This window comes from Budorcas taxicolor, chromosome 20 (genome assembly GCF_023091745.1).
Source record: "Budorcas taxicolor isolate Tak-1 chromosome 20, Takin1.1, whole genome shotgun sequence".
Lineage (NCBI taxonomy): Eukaryota > Metazoa > Chordata > Mammalia > Artiodactyla > Bovidae > Budorcas > Budorcas taxicolor.
In genome coordinates, this window is record NC_068929.1 from 866,834 (window position 1) to 881,018 (window position 14,185).

Below are 14,185 nucleotides of genomic sequence, written 5' to 3' on the forward strand. Positions count from 1 at the left end.
TTCCCTCGAGGCTGTCCCTCGAGGCTTTCCCACGAGGCTTTCCCACAGGGCTGTGCCACGTGCCACCTTGGTGTGAGTCGATCCTCGGCGTGAAAGACGAGCAGGTGAAGGGAAAAGAGGTTCCTCTGGAATGGACTGAGACATCTGGGGGACTCTTGGAATGGTGGCACGACCCTGGAGTTCCTCTCGCCGTTCCTGTTGAGAGGGCCTCCTCTTGAGATGCGACGGGAACGCCGGGAACTCTTTCCCGACGAAGCAGGGAAAGGATCCCTCAACTCGAGCTACGAGGCGGAAACGGGGCTCCTCTGGATGTGGGCGGGACCCACGTGATTCCTCTCGAGTGGAGACGGCTAGGTCGGGGAACTTCTTGATTTGCACCAAGGGTGTGAAGGACCCTTTCGAAGTGCCAGAGGTGAGGTGTGATCAGCCTTGAGACGCCTCAGCGGAAATGGGCCTCATCTCGCCTGGAGGGGAGAACCTCCTGGATTTTCTCGAGTTGCGGCAGGTCTTCTCGAGTTACGACGGGGACCACAGGGACCCGCTCTGGTGGCCTCAGGAAAGGCCAGTCCCCATGCGAGTTGCTAGGGGACCTCTCAGGATTCCCCTCCCGTCCATGCCGGGGCGTCAGTCCTTGTGTGGAGTCGGGGCCGGAACCTGAGGATTCCTCTCCAGTGTTGCCATGGATCTTGGGGTGCTTCTGAGTCTCCCCAGGGGAGTCAGGCCTCGTCTCGAGTGGGGGCATGCACGTGCGCTTTCCTCCCGAGCTGCAGCAGTAGTGTCACGCTTCCTGTCACGTGGATCAAGGGATCTGTGGCTTTCCCTCGAGGCTGTCCCTCGAGGCTTTCCCACGAGGCTTTCCCACAGGGCTGTGCCACGTGCCACCTTGGTGTGAGTCGATCCTCGGCGTGAAAGACGAGCCGGTGAAGGGAAAAGAGGTTCCTCTGGAATGGACTGAGACATCAGGGGGACTCTTGGAATGGTGGCACGACCCTGGAGTTCATCTCGCCGTTCCTGTTGAGAGGGCCTCCTCTTGAGATGCGACGGGAACGCCGGGAACTCTTTCCCGACGAAGCAGGGAAAGGATCCCTCATCTTGAGCTTCGAGGCGGAAACGGGGTTCCTCTGGATGTGAGCGGGACCCTCGTGATTCCTCTCGAGTGGAGACGGCTAGGTCGGGGAACTTCTTGATTTGCACCAAGGGTGTGAAGGACCCTTTCGAAGTGCCAGAGGTGAGGTGTGATCAGCCTCGAGACGCCTCAGCGGAAATGGGCCTCATCTCGCCTGGAGGGGAGAACCTCCTGGATTTTCTCGAGTTGCGGCAGGTCTTCTCGAGTTACGACGGGGACCACAGGGACCCGCTCTGGTGGCCTCAGGAAAGGCCAGTCCCCATGCGAGTTGCTAGGGGACCTCTCGGGATTCCTCTCCCGTCCATGCCGGGGCCTCAGTCCTTGTGTGGAGTCGGGGCCGGAACCTGAGGATTCCTCTCCAGTGTTGCCATGGATCTTGGGGTGCTTCTGAGTCTCCCCAGGGGAGTCAGGCCTCGTCTCGAGTGGGGGCATGCACGTGCGCTTTCCTCCCGAGCTGCAGCAGTAGTGTCACGCTTCCTGTCACGTGGATCAAGGGATCTGTGGCTTTCCCTCGAGGCTGTCCCTCGAGGCTTTCCCACGAGGCTTTCCCACAGGGCTGTGCCACGTGCCACCTTGGTGTGAGTCGATCCTCGGCGTGAAAGACGAGCCGGTGAAGGGAAAAGAGGTTCCTCTGGAATGGACTGAGACATCTGGGGGACTCTTGGAATGGTGGCACGACCCTGGAGTTCCTCTCGCCGGTCCTGTTGAGAGGGCCTCCTCTTGAGATGCGACGGGAACGCCGGGAACTCTTTCCCGACGAAGCAGGGAAAGGATCCCTCATCTCGAGCTACGAGGCGGGAACGGGGCTCCTCTGGATGTGGGCGGGACCCTCGTGATTCCTCTCGAGTGGAGACGGGTATGTCGGGGAGCTTCTTGATTTGCACCAAGGGTGTGAAGGAGCCTTTCGAAGTTCCAGAGGTGAGGTGTGATCAGCCTCGAGACGCCTCAGCGGAAATGGGCCTCATCTCGCCTGGAGGGGAGAACCTCCTGGATTTTCTCGAGTTGCGGCAGATCTTCTCGAGTTACGACGGGGACCTCAGGGACCCGCTCTGGTGGCCTCAGGAAAGGCCAGTCCCCATGCGAGTTGCTAGGGGACCTCTCGGGATTCCTCTCCCGTCCATGCCGGGGCCTCAGTCCTTGTGTGGAGTCGGGGCCGGAACCTGAGGATTCCTCTCCAGTGTTGCCATGGATCTTGGGGTGCTTCTGAGTCTCCCCAGGGGAGTCAGGCCTCGTCTCGAGTGGGGGCATGCACGTGCGCTTTCCTCCCGAGCTGCAGCAGTAGTGTCACGCTTCCTGTCACGTGGATCAAGGGATCTGTGGCTTTCCCTCGAGGCTGTCCCTCGAGGCTTTCCCACGAGGCTTTCCCACAGGGCTGTGCCACGTGCCACCTTGGTGTGAGTCGATCCTCGGCGTGAAAGACGAGCCGGTGAAGGGAAAAGAGGTTCCTCTGGAATGGACTGAGACATCTGGGGGACTCTTGGAATGGTGGCACGACCCTGGAGTTCCTCTCGCCGTTCCTGTTGAGAGGGCCTCCTCTTGAGATGCGACGGGAACGCCGGGAACTCTTTCCCGACGAAGCAGGGAAAGGATCCCTCATCTCGAGCTACGAGGCGGAAACGGGGCTCCTCTGGATGTGGGCGGGACCCACGTGATTCCCCTCGAGTGGAGACGGCTAGGTCGGGGAACTTCTTGATTTGCACCAAGGGTGTGAAGGACCCTTTCGAAGTGCCAGAGGTGAGGTGTGATCAGCCTCGAGACGCCTCAGCGGAAATGGGCCTCATCTCGCCTGGAGGGGAGAACCTCCTGGATTTTCTCGAGTTGCGGCAGGTCTTCTCGAGTTACGACGGGGACCTCAGGGACCCGCTCTGGTGGCCTCAGGAAAGGCCAGTCCCCATGCGAGTTGCTAGGGGACCTCTCGGGATTCCTCTCCCGTCCATGCCGGGGCCTCAGTCCTTGTGTGGAGTCGGGGCCGGAACCTGAGGATTCCTCTCCAGTGTTGCCATGGATCTTGGGGTGCTTCTGAGTCTCCCCAGGGGAGTCAGGCCTCGTCTCGAGTGGGGGCATGCACGTGCGCTTTCCTCCCGAGCTGCAGCAGTAGTGTCACGCTTCCTGTCACGTGGATCAAGGGATCTGTGGCTTTCCCTCGAGTCTGTCCCTCGAGGCTTTCCCACGAGGCTTTCCCACAGGGCTGTGCCACGTGCCACCTTGGTGTGAGTCGATCCTCGGCGTGAAAGACGAGCCGGTGAAGGGAAAAGAGGTTCCTCTGGAATGGACTGAGACATCTGGGGGACTCTTGGAATGGTGGCACGACCCTGGAGTTCCTCTCGCCGTTCCTGTTGAGAGGGCCTCCTCTTGAGATGCGACGGGAACGCCGGGAACTCTTTCCCGACGAAGCAGGGAAAGGATCCCTCATCTCGAGCTACGAGGCGGAAACGGGGCTCCTCTGGATGTGGGCGGGACCCTCGTGATTCCTCTCGAGTGGAGACGGGTATGTCGGGGAACTTCTTGATTTGCACCAAGGGTGTGAAGGACCCTTTCGAAGTTCCAGAGGTGAGGTGTGATCAGCCTCGAGACGCCTCAGCGGAAATGGGCCTCATCTCGCCTGGAGGGGAGAACCTCCTGGATTTTCTCGAGTTGCGGCAGGTCTTCTCGAGTTACGACGGGGACCTCAGGGACCCGCTCTGGTGGCCTCAGGAAAGGCCAGTCCCCATGCGAGTTGCAAGGGGACCTCTCGGGTTTCCTCTCCCTTCCATGCCGGGGCCTCAGTCCTTGTGTGGAGTCGGGGCCGGAACCTGAGGATTCCTCTCCAGTGTTGCCAGGGATCTTGGGATGCTTCTGAGTCTCCCCAGGGGAGTCAGGCCTCGTCTCGAGTGGGGGCATGCACGTGCGCTTTCCTCCCGAGCTGCAGCAGTAGTGTCACGCTTCCTGTCACGTGGATCAAGGGATCTGTGGCTTTCCCTCGAGGCTGTCCCTCGAGGCTTTCCCACGAGGCTTTCCCACAGGGCTGTGCCACGTGCCACCTTGGTGTGAGTCGATCCTCGGCGTGAAAGACGAGCCGGTGAAGGGAAAAGAGGTTCCTCTGGAATGGACTGAGACATCTGGGGGACTCTTGGAATGGTGGCACGACCCTGGAGTTCCTCTCGCCGTTCCTGTTGAGAGGGCCTCCTCTTGAGATGCGACGGGAACGCCGGGAACTCTTTCCCGACGAAGGATTGAAAGGATCCCTCATCTCGAGCTACGAGGCGGAAACGGGGCTCCTCTGGATGTGGGCGGGACTCTCGTGATTCCTCTCGAGTGGAGACGGCTAGGTCGGGGAACTTCTTGATTTGCACCAAGGGTTTGAAGGACCCTTTCACAGTTCCAGAGGTGAGGTGTGATCAGCCTCGAGACGCCTCAGCGGAAATGGGCCTCATCTCGCCTGGAGGGGAGAACCTCCTGGATTTTCTCGAGTTGTGGCAGGTCTTCTCGAGTTACGACGGGGACCTCAGGGACCCGCTCTGGTGGCCTCAGGAAAGGCCAGTCCCCATGCGAGTTGCTAGGGGACCTCTCGGGATTCCTCTCCCGTCCATGCCGGGGCCTCAGTCCTTGTGTGGAGTCGGGGCCGGAACCTGAGGATTCCTCTCCAGTGTTGCCATGGATCTTGGGGTGGTTCTGAGTCTCCCCAGGGGAGTCAGGCCTCGTCTCGAGTGGGGGCATGCACGTGCGCTTTCCTCCCGAGCTGCAGCAGTAGTGTCACGCTTCCTGTCACGTGGATCATGGGATCTGTGGCTTTCCCTCGAGGCTGTCCCTCGAGGCTTTCCCACGAGGCTTTCCCACAGGGCTGTGCCACGTGCCACCTTGGTGTGAGTCGATCCTCGGCGTGAAAGACGAGCCGGTGAAGGGAAAAGAGGTTCCTCTGGAATGGACTGAGACATCTGGGGGACTCTTGGAATGGTGGCACGACCCTGGAGTTCCTCTCGCCGTTCCTGTTGAGAGGGCCTCCTCTTGAGATGCGACGGGAACGCCGGGAACTCTTTCCCGACGAAGCAGGGAAAGGATCCCTCATCTCGAGCTACGAGGCGGAAACGGGGCTCCTCTGGATGTGGGCGGGACCCACGTGATTCCTCTCGAGTGGAGACGGCTAGGTCGGGGAACTTCTTGATTTGCACCAAGGGTGTGAAGGACCCTTTCGAAGTTCCAGAGGTGAGGTGTGATCAGCCTCGAGACGCCTCAGCGGAAATGGGCCTCATCTCGCCTGGAGGGGAGAACCTCCTGGATTTTCTCGAGTTGCGGCAGGTCTTCTCGAGTTACGACGGGGACCTCAGGGACCCGCTCTGGTGGCCTCAGGAAAGGCCAGTCCCCATGCGAGTTGCTAGGGGACCTCTCGGGATTCCTCTCCCGTCCATGCCGGGGCCTCAGTCCTTGTGTGGAGTCGGGGCCGGAACCTGAGGATTCCTCTCCAGTGTTGCCATGGATCTTGGGGTGCTTCTGAGTCTCCCCAGGGGAGTCAGGCCTCGTCTCGAGTGGGGGCATGCACGTGCGCTTTCCTCCCGAGCTGCAGCAGTAGTGTCACGCTTCCTGTCACGTGGATCAAGGGATCTGTGGCTTTCCCTCGAGGCTGTCCCTCGAGGCTTTCCCACGAGGCTTTCCCACAGGGCTGTGCCACGTGCCACCTTGGTGTGAGTCGATCCTCGGCGTGAAAGACGAGCCGGTGAAGGGAAAAGAGGTTCCTCTGGAATGGACTGAGACATCTGGGGGACTCTTGGAATGGTGGCACGACCCTGGAGTTCCTCTCGCCGTTCCTGTTGAGAGGGCCTCCTCTTGAGATGCGACGGGAACGCCGGGAACTCTTTCCCGACGAAGCAGGGAAAGGATCCCTCATCTCGAGCTACGAGGCGGAAACGGGGCTCCTCTGGATGTGGGCGGGACCCACGTGATTCCTCTCGAGTGGAGACGGCTAGGTCGGGGAACTTCTTGATTTGCACCAAGGGTGTGAAGGACCCTTTCGAAGTTCCAGAGGTGAGGTGTGATCAGCCTCGAGACGCCTCAGCGGAAATGGGCCTCATCTCGCCTGGAGGGGAGAACCTCCTGGATTTTCTCGAGTTGCGGCAGGTCTTCTCGAGTTACGACGGGGACCACAGGGACCCGCTCTGGTGGCCTCAGGAAAGGCCAGTCCCCATGCGAGTTGCTAGGGGACCTCTCGGGATTCCTCTCCCGTCCATGCCGGGGCCTCAGTCCTTGTGTGGAGTCGGGGCCGGAACCTGAGGATTCTTCTCAAGTGTTGCCATGGATCTTGGGGTGCTTCTGAGTCTCCCCAGGGGAGTCAGGCCTCGTCTCGAGTGGGGGCATGCACGTGCGCTTTCCTCCCGAGCTGCAGCAGTAGTGTCACGCTTCCTGTCACGTGGATCAAGGGATCTGTGGCTTTCCCTCGAGGCTGTCCCTCGAGGCTTTCCCACGAGGCTTTCCCACAGGGCTGTGCCACGTGCCACCTTGGTGTGAGTCGATCCTCGGCGTGAAAGACGATCCGGTGAAGGGAAAAGAGGTTCCTCTGGAATGGACTGAGACATCTGGGGGACTCTTGGAATGGTGGCACGACCCTGGAGTTCCTCTCGCCGGTCCTGTTGAGAGGGCCTCCTCTTGAGATGCGACGGGAACGCCGGGAACTCTTTCCCGACGAAGGATTGAAAGGATCCCTCATCTCGAGCTACGAGGCGGAAACGGGGCTCCTCTGGATGTGGGCGGGACTCTCGTGATTCCTCTCGAGTGGAGACGGCTAGGTCGGGGAACTTCTTGATTTGCACCAAGGGTTTGAAGGACCCTTTCACAGTTCCAGAGGTGAGGTGTGATCAGCCTCGAGACGCCTCAGCGGAAATGGGCCTCATCTCGCCTGGAGGGGAGAACCTCCTGGATTTTCTCGAGTTGTGGCAGGTCTTCTCGAGTTACGACGGGGACCTCAGGGACCCGCTCTGGTGGCCTCAGGAAAGGCCAGTCCCCATGCGAGTTGCTAGGGGACCTCTCGGGATTCCTCTCCCGTCCATGCCGGGGCCTCAGTCCTTGTGTGGAGTCGGGGCCGGAACCTGAGGATTCCTCTCCAGTGTTGCCATGGATCTTGGGGTGGTTCTGAGTCTCCCCAGGGGAGTCAGGCCTCGTCTCGAGTGGGGGCATGCACGTGCGCTTTCCTCCCGAGCTGCAGCAGTAGTGTCACGCTTCCTGTCACGTGGATCATGGGATCTGTGGCTTTCCCTCGAGGCTGTCCCTCGAGGCTTTCCCACGAGGCTTTCCCACAGGGCTGTGCCACGTGCCACCTTGGTGTGAGTCGATCCTCGGCGTGAAAGACGAGCCGGTGAAGGGAAAAGAGGTTCCTCTGGAATGGACTGAGACATCTGGGGGACTCTTGGAATGGTGGCACGACCCTGGAGTTCCTCTCGCCGTTCCTGTTGAGAGGGCCTCCTCTTGAGATGCGACGGGAACGCCGGGAACTCTTTCCCGACGAAGCAGGGAAAGGATCCCTCAACTCGAGCTACGAGGCGGAAACGGGGCTCCTCTGGATATGGGCGGGACCCACGTGATTCCTCTCGAGTGGAGACGGCTAGGTCGGGGAACTTCTTGATTTGCACCAAGGGTGTGAAGGACCCTTTCGAAGTGCCAGAGGTGAGGTGTGATCAGCCTCGAGACGCCTCAGCGGAAATGGGCCTCATCTCGCCTGGAGGGGAGAACCTCCTGGATTTTCTCGAGTTGCGGCAGGTCTTCTCGAGTTACGACGGGGACCACAGGGACCCGCTCTGGTGGCCTCAGGAAAGGCCAGTCCCCATGCGAGTTGCAAGGGGACCTCTCGGGTTTCCTCTCCCTTCCATGCCGGGGCCTCAGTCCTTGTGTGGAGTCGGGGCCGGAACCTGAGGATTCCTCTCCATTGTTGCCAGGGATCTTGGGATGCTTCTGAGTCTCCCCAGGGGAGTCAGGCCTCGTCTCGAGTGGGGGCATGCACGTGCGCTTTCCTCCCGAGCTGCAGCAGTAGTGTCACGCTTCCTGTCACGTGGATCAAGGGATCTGTGGCTTTCCCTCGAGGCTGTCCCTCGAGGCTTTCCCACGAGGCTTTCCCACAGGGCTGTGCCACGTGCCACCTTGGTGTGAGTCGATCCTCGGCGTGAAAGACGAGCCGGTGAAGGGAAAAGAGGTTCCTCTGGAATGGACTGAGACATCTGGGGGACTCTTGGAATGGTGGCACGACCCTGGAGTTCCTCTCGCCGTTCCTGTTGAGAGGGCCTCCTCTTGAGATGCGACGGGAACGCCGGGAACTCTTTCCCGACGAAGCAGGGAAAGGATCCCTCAACTCGAGCTACGAGGCGGAAACGGGGCTCCTCTGGATGTGGGCGGGACCCACGTGATTCCTCTCGAGTGGAGACGGCTAGGTCGGGGAACTTCTTGATTTGCACCAAGGGTGTGAAGGACCCTTTCGAAGTTCCAGAGGTGAGGTGTGATCAGCCTCGAGACGCCTCAGCGGAAATGGGCCTCATCTCGCCTGGAGGGGAGAACCTCCTGGATTTTCTCGAGTTGCGGCAGGTCTTCTCGAGTTACGACGGGGACCACAGGGACCCGCTCTGGTGGCCTCAGGAAAGGCCAGTCCCCATGCGAGTTGCAAGGGGACCTCTCGAGTTTCCTCTCCCTTCCATGCCGGGGCCTCAGTCCTTGTGTGGAGTCGGGGCCGGAACCTGAGGATTCCTCTCCAGTGTTGCCAGGGATCTTGGGATGCTTCTGAGTCTCCCCAGGGGAGTCAGGCCTCGTCTCGAGTGGGGGCATGCACGTGCGCTTTCCTCCCGAGCTGCAGCAGTAGTGTCACGCTTCCTGTCACGTGGATCAAGGGATCTGTGGCTTTCCCTCGAGGCTGTCCCTCGAGGCTTTCCCACGAGGCTTTCCCACAGGGCTGTGCCACGTGCCACCTTGGTGTGAGTCGATCCTCGGCGTGAAAGACGAGCAGGTGAAGGGAAAAGAGGTTCCTCTGGAATGGACTGAGACATCTGGGGGACTCTTGGAATGGTGGCACGACCCTGGAGTTCCTCTCGCCGTTCCTGTTGAGAGGGCCTCCTCTTGAGATGCGACGGGAACGCCGGGAACTCTTTCCCGACGAAGCAGGGAAAGGATCCCTCATCTCGAGCTACGAGGCGGAAACGGGGCTCCTCTGGATGTGGGCGGGACCCACGTGATTCCTCTCGAGTGGAGACGGCTAGGTCGGGGAACTTCTTGATTTGCACCAAGGGTGTGAAGGACCCTTTCGAAGTGCCAGAGGTGAGGTGTGATCAGCCTCGAGACGCCTCAGCGGAAATGGGCCTCATCTCGCCTGGAGGGGAGAACCTCCTGGATTTTCCCGAGTTGCGGCAGGTCTTCTCGAGTTACGACGGGGACCTCAGGGACCCGCTCTGGTGGCCTCAGGAAAGGCCAGTCCCCATGCGAGTTGCTAGGGGACCTCTCGGGATTCCTCTCCCGTCCATGCCGGGGCCTCAGTCCTTGTGTGGAGTCGGGGCCGGAACCTGAGGATTCCTCTCCAGTGTTGCCATGGATCTTGGGGTGCTTCTGAGTCTCCCCAGGGGAGTCAGGCCTCGTCTCGAGTGGGGGCATGCACGTGCGCTTTCCTCCCGAGCTGCAGCAGTAGTGTCACGCTTCCTGTCACGTGGATCAAGGGATCTGTGGCTTTCCCTCGAGTCTGTCCCTCGAGGCTTTCCCACGAGGCTTTCCCACAGGGCTGTGCCACGTGCCACCTTGGTGTGAGTCGATCCTCGGCGTGAAAGACGAGCCGGTGAAGGGAAAAGAGGTTCCTCTGGAATGGACTGAGACATCTGGGGGACTCTTGGAATGGTGGCACGACCCTGGAGTTCCTCTCGCCGTTCCTGTTGAGAGGGCCTCCTCTTGAGATGCGACGGGAACGCCGGGAACTCTTTCCCGACGAAGCAGGGAAAGGATCCCTCATCTCGAGCTACGAGGCGGAAACGGGGCTCCTCTGGATGTGGGCGGGACCCTCGTGATTCCTCTCGAGTGGAGACGGGTATGTCGGGGAACTTCTTGATTTGCACCAAGGGTGTGAAGGACCCTTTCGAAGTTCCAGAGGTGAGGTGTGATCAGCCTCGAGACGCCTCAGCGGAAATGGGCCTCATCTCGCCTGGAGGGGAGAACCTCCTGGATTTTCTCGAGTTGCGGCAGGTCTTCTCGAGTTACGACGGGGACCTCAGGGACCCGCTCTGGTGGCCTCAGGAAAGGCCATTCCCCATGCGAGTTGCAAGGGGACCTCTCGGGTTTCCTCTCCCTTCCATGCCGGGGCCTCAGTCCTTGTGTGGAGTCGGGGCCGGAACCTGAGGATTCCTCTCCAGTGTTGCCAGGGATCTTGGGATGCTTCTGAGTCTCCCCAGGGGAGTCAGGCCTCGTCTCGAGTGGGGGCATGCACGTGCGCTTTCCTCCCGAGCTGCAGCAGTAGTGTCACGCTTCCTGTCACGTGGATCAAGGGATCTGTGGCTTTCCCTCGAGGCTGTCCCTCGAGGCTTTCCCACGAGGCTTTCCCACAGGGCTGTGCCACGTGCCACCTTGGTGTGAGTCGATCCTCGGCGTGAAAGACGAGCCGGTGAAGGGAAAAGAGGTTCCTCTGGAATGGACTGAGACATCTGGGGGACTCTTGGAATGGTGGCACGACCCTGGAGTTCCTCTCGCCGTTCCTGTTGAGAGGGCCTCCTCTTGAGATGCGACGGGAACGCCGGGAACTCTTTCCCGACGAAGCAGGGAAAGGATCCCTCATCTCGAGCTACGAGGCGGAAACGGGGCTCCTCTGGATGTGGGCGGGACTCTCGTGATTCCTCTCGAGTGGAGACGGCTAGGTCGGGGAACTTCTTGATTTGCACCAAGGGTTTGAAGGACCCTTTCACAGTTCCAGAGGTGAGGTGTGATCAGCCTCGAGACGCCTCAGCGGAAATGGGCCTCATCTCGCCTGGAGGGGAGAACCTCCTGGATTTTCTCGAGTTGCGGCAGGTCTTCTCGAGTTACGACGGGGACCTCAGGGACCCGCTCTGGTGGCCTCAGGAAAGGCCAGTCCCCATGCGAGTTGCTAGGGGACCTCTCGGGATTCCTCTCCCGTCCATGCCGGGGCCTCAGTCCTTGTGTGGAGTCGGGGCCGGAACCTGAGGATTCCTCTCCAGTGTTGCCATGGATCTTGGGGTGGTTCTGAGTCTCCCCAGGGGAGTCAGGCCTCGTCTCGAGTGGGGGCATGCACGTGCGCTTTCCTCCCGAGCTGCAGCAGTAGTGTCACGCTTCCTGTCACGTGGATCATGGGATCTGTGGCTTTCCCTCGAGGCTGTCCCTCGAGGCTTTCCCACGAGGCTTTCCCACAGGGCTGTGCCACGTGCCACCTTGGTGTGAGTCGATCCTCGGCGTGAAAGACGAGCCGGTGAAGGGAAAAGAGGTTCCTCTGGAATGGACTGAGACATCTGGGGGACTCTTGGAATGGTGGCACGACCCTGGAGTTCCTCTCGCCGTTCCTGTTGAGAGGGCCTCCTCTTGAGATGCGACGGGAACGCCGGGAACTCTTTCCCGACGAAGCAGGGAAAGGATCCCTCAACTCGAGCTACGAGGCGGAAACGGGGCTCCTCTGGATATGGGCGGGACCCACGTGATTCCTCTCGAGTGGAGACGGCTAGGTCGGGGAACTTCTTGATTTGCACCAAGGGTGTGAAGGACCCTTTCGAAGTGCCAGAGGTGAGGTGTGATCAGCCTCGAGACGCCTCAGCGGAAATGGGCCTCATCTCGCCTGGAGGGGAGAACCTCCTGGATTTTCTCGAGTTGCGGCAGGTCTTCTCGAGTTACGACGGGGACCACAGGGACCCGTTCTGGTGGCCTCAGGAAAGGCCAGTCCCCATGCGAGTTGCAAGGGGACCTCTCGGGTTTCCTCTCCCTTCCATGCCGGGGCCTCAGTCCTTGTGTGGAGTCGGGGCCGGAACCTGAGGATTCCTCTCCATTGTTGCCAGGGATCTTGGGATGCTTCTGAGTCTCCCCAGGGGAGTCAGGCCTCGTCTCGAGTGGGGGCATGCACGTGCGCTTTCCTCCCGAGCTGCAGCAGTAGTGTCACGCTTCCTGTCACGTGGATCAAGGGATCTGTGGCTTTCCCTCGAGGCTGTCCCTCGAGGCTTTCCCACGAGGCTTTCCCACAGGGCTGTGCCACGTGCCACCTTGGTGTGAGTCGATCCTCGGCGTGAAAGACGAGCCGGTGAAGGGAAAAGAGGTTCCTCTGGAATGGACTGAGACATCTGGGGGACTCTTGGAATGGTGGCACGACCCTGGAGTTCCTCTCGCCGTTCCTGTTGAGAGGGCCTCCTCTTGAGATGCGACGGGAACGCCGGGAACTCTTTCCCGACGAAGCAGGGAAAGGATCCCTCAACTCGAGCTACGAGGCGGAAACGGGGCTCCTCTGGATGTGGGCGGGACCCACGTGATTCCTCTCGAGTGGAGACGGCTAGGTCGGGGAACTTCTTGATTTGCACCAAGGGTGTGAAGGACCCTTTCGAAGTGCCAGAGGTGAGGTGTGATCAGCCTCGAGACGCCTCAGCGGAAATGGGCCTCATCTCGCCTGGAGGGGAGAACCTCCTGGATTTTCTCGAGTTGCGGCAGGTCTTCTCGAGTTACGACGGGGACCACAGGGACCCGCTCTGGTGGCCTCAGGAAAGGCCAGTCCCCATGCGAGTTGCAAGGGGACCTCTCGGGTTTCCTCTCCCTTCCATGCCGGGGCCTCAGTCCTTGTGTGGAGTCGGGGCCGGAACCTGAGGATTCCTCTCCAGTGTTGCCAGGGATCTTGGGATGCTTCTGAGTCTCCCCAGGGGAGTCAGGCCTCGTCTCGAGTGGGGGCATGCACGTGCGCTTTCCTCCCGAGCTGCAGCAGTAGTGTCACGCTTCCTGTCACGTGGATCAAGGGATCTGTGGCTTTCCCTCGAGGCTGTCCCTCGAGGCTTTCCCACGAGGCTTTCCCACAGGGCTGTGCCACGTGCCACCTTGGTGTGAGTCGATCCTCGGCGTGAAAGACGAGCAGGTGAAGGGAAAAGAGGTTCCTCTGGAATGGACTGAGACATCTGGGGGACTCTTGGAATGGTGGCACGACCCTGGAGTTCCTCTCGCCGTTCCTGTTGAGAGGGCCTCCTCTTGAGATGCGACGGGAACGCCGGGAACTCTTTCCCGACGAAGCAGGGAAAGGATCCCTCAACTCGAGCTACGAGGCGGAAACGGGGCTCCTCTGGATGTGGGCGGGACCCACGTGATTCCTCTCGAGTGGAGACGGCTAGGTCGGGGAACTTCTTGATTTGCACCAAGGGTGTGAAGGACCCTTTCGAAGTGCCAGAGGTGAGGTGTGATCAGCCTTGAGACGCCTCAGCGGAAATGGGCCTCATCTCGCCTGGAGGGGAGAACCTCCTGGATTTTCTCGAGTTGCGGCAGGTCTTCTCGAGTTACGACGGGGACCACAGGGACCCGCTCTGGTGGCCTCAGGAAAGGCCAGTCCCCATGCGAGTTGCTAGGGGACCTCTCAGGATTCCCCTCCCGTCCATGCCGGGGCGTCAGTCCTTGTGTGGAGTCGGGGCCGGAACCTGAGGATTCCTCTCCAGTGTTGCCATGGATCTTGGGGTGCTTCTGAGTCTCCCCAGGGGAGTCAGGCCTCGTCTCGAGTGGGGGCATGCACGTGCGCTTTCCTCCCGAGCTGCAGCAGTAGTGTCACGCTTCCTGTCACGTGGATCAAGGGATCTGTGGCTTTCCCTCGAGGCTGTCCCTCGAGGCTTTCCCACGAGGCTTTCCCACAGGGCTGTGCCACGTGCCACCTTGGTGTGAGTCGATCCTCGGCGTGAAAGACGAGCCGGTGAAGGGAAAAGAGGTTCCTCTGGAATGGACTGAGACATCAGGGGGACTCTTGGAATGGTGGCACGACCCTGGAGTTCATCTCGCCGTTCCTGTTGAGAGGGCCTCCTCTTGAGATGCGACGGGAACGCCGGGAACTCTTTCCCGACGAAGCAGGGAAAGGATCCCTCATCTTGAGCTTCGAGGCGGAAACGGGGTTCCTCTGGATGT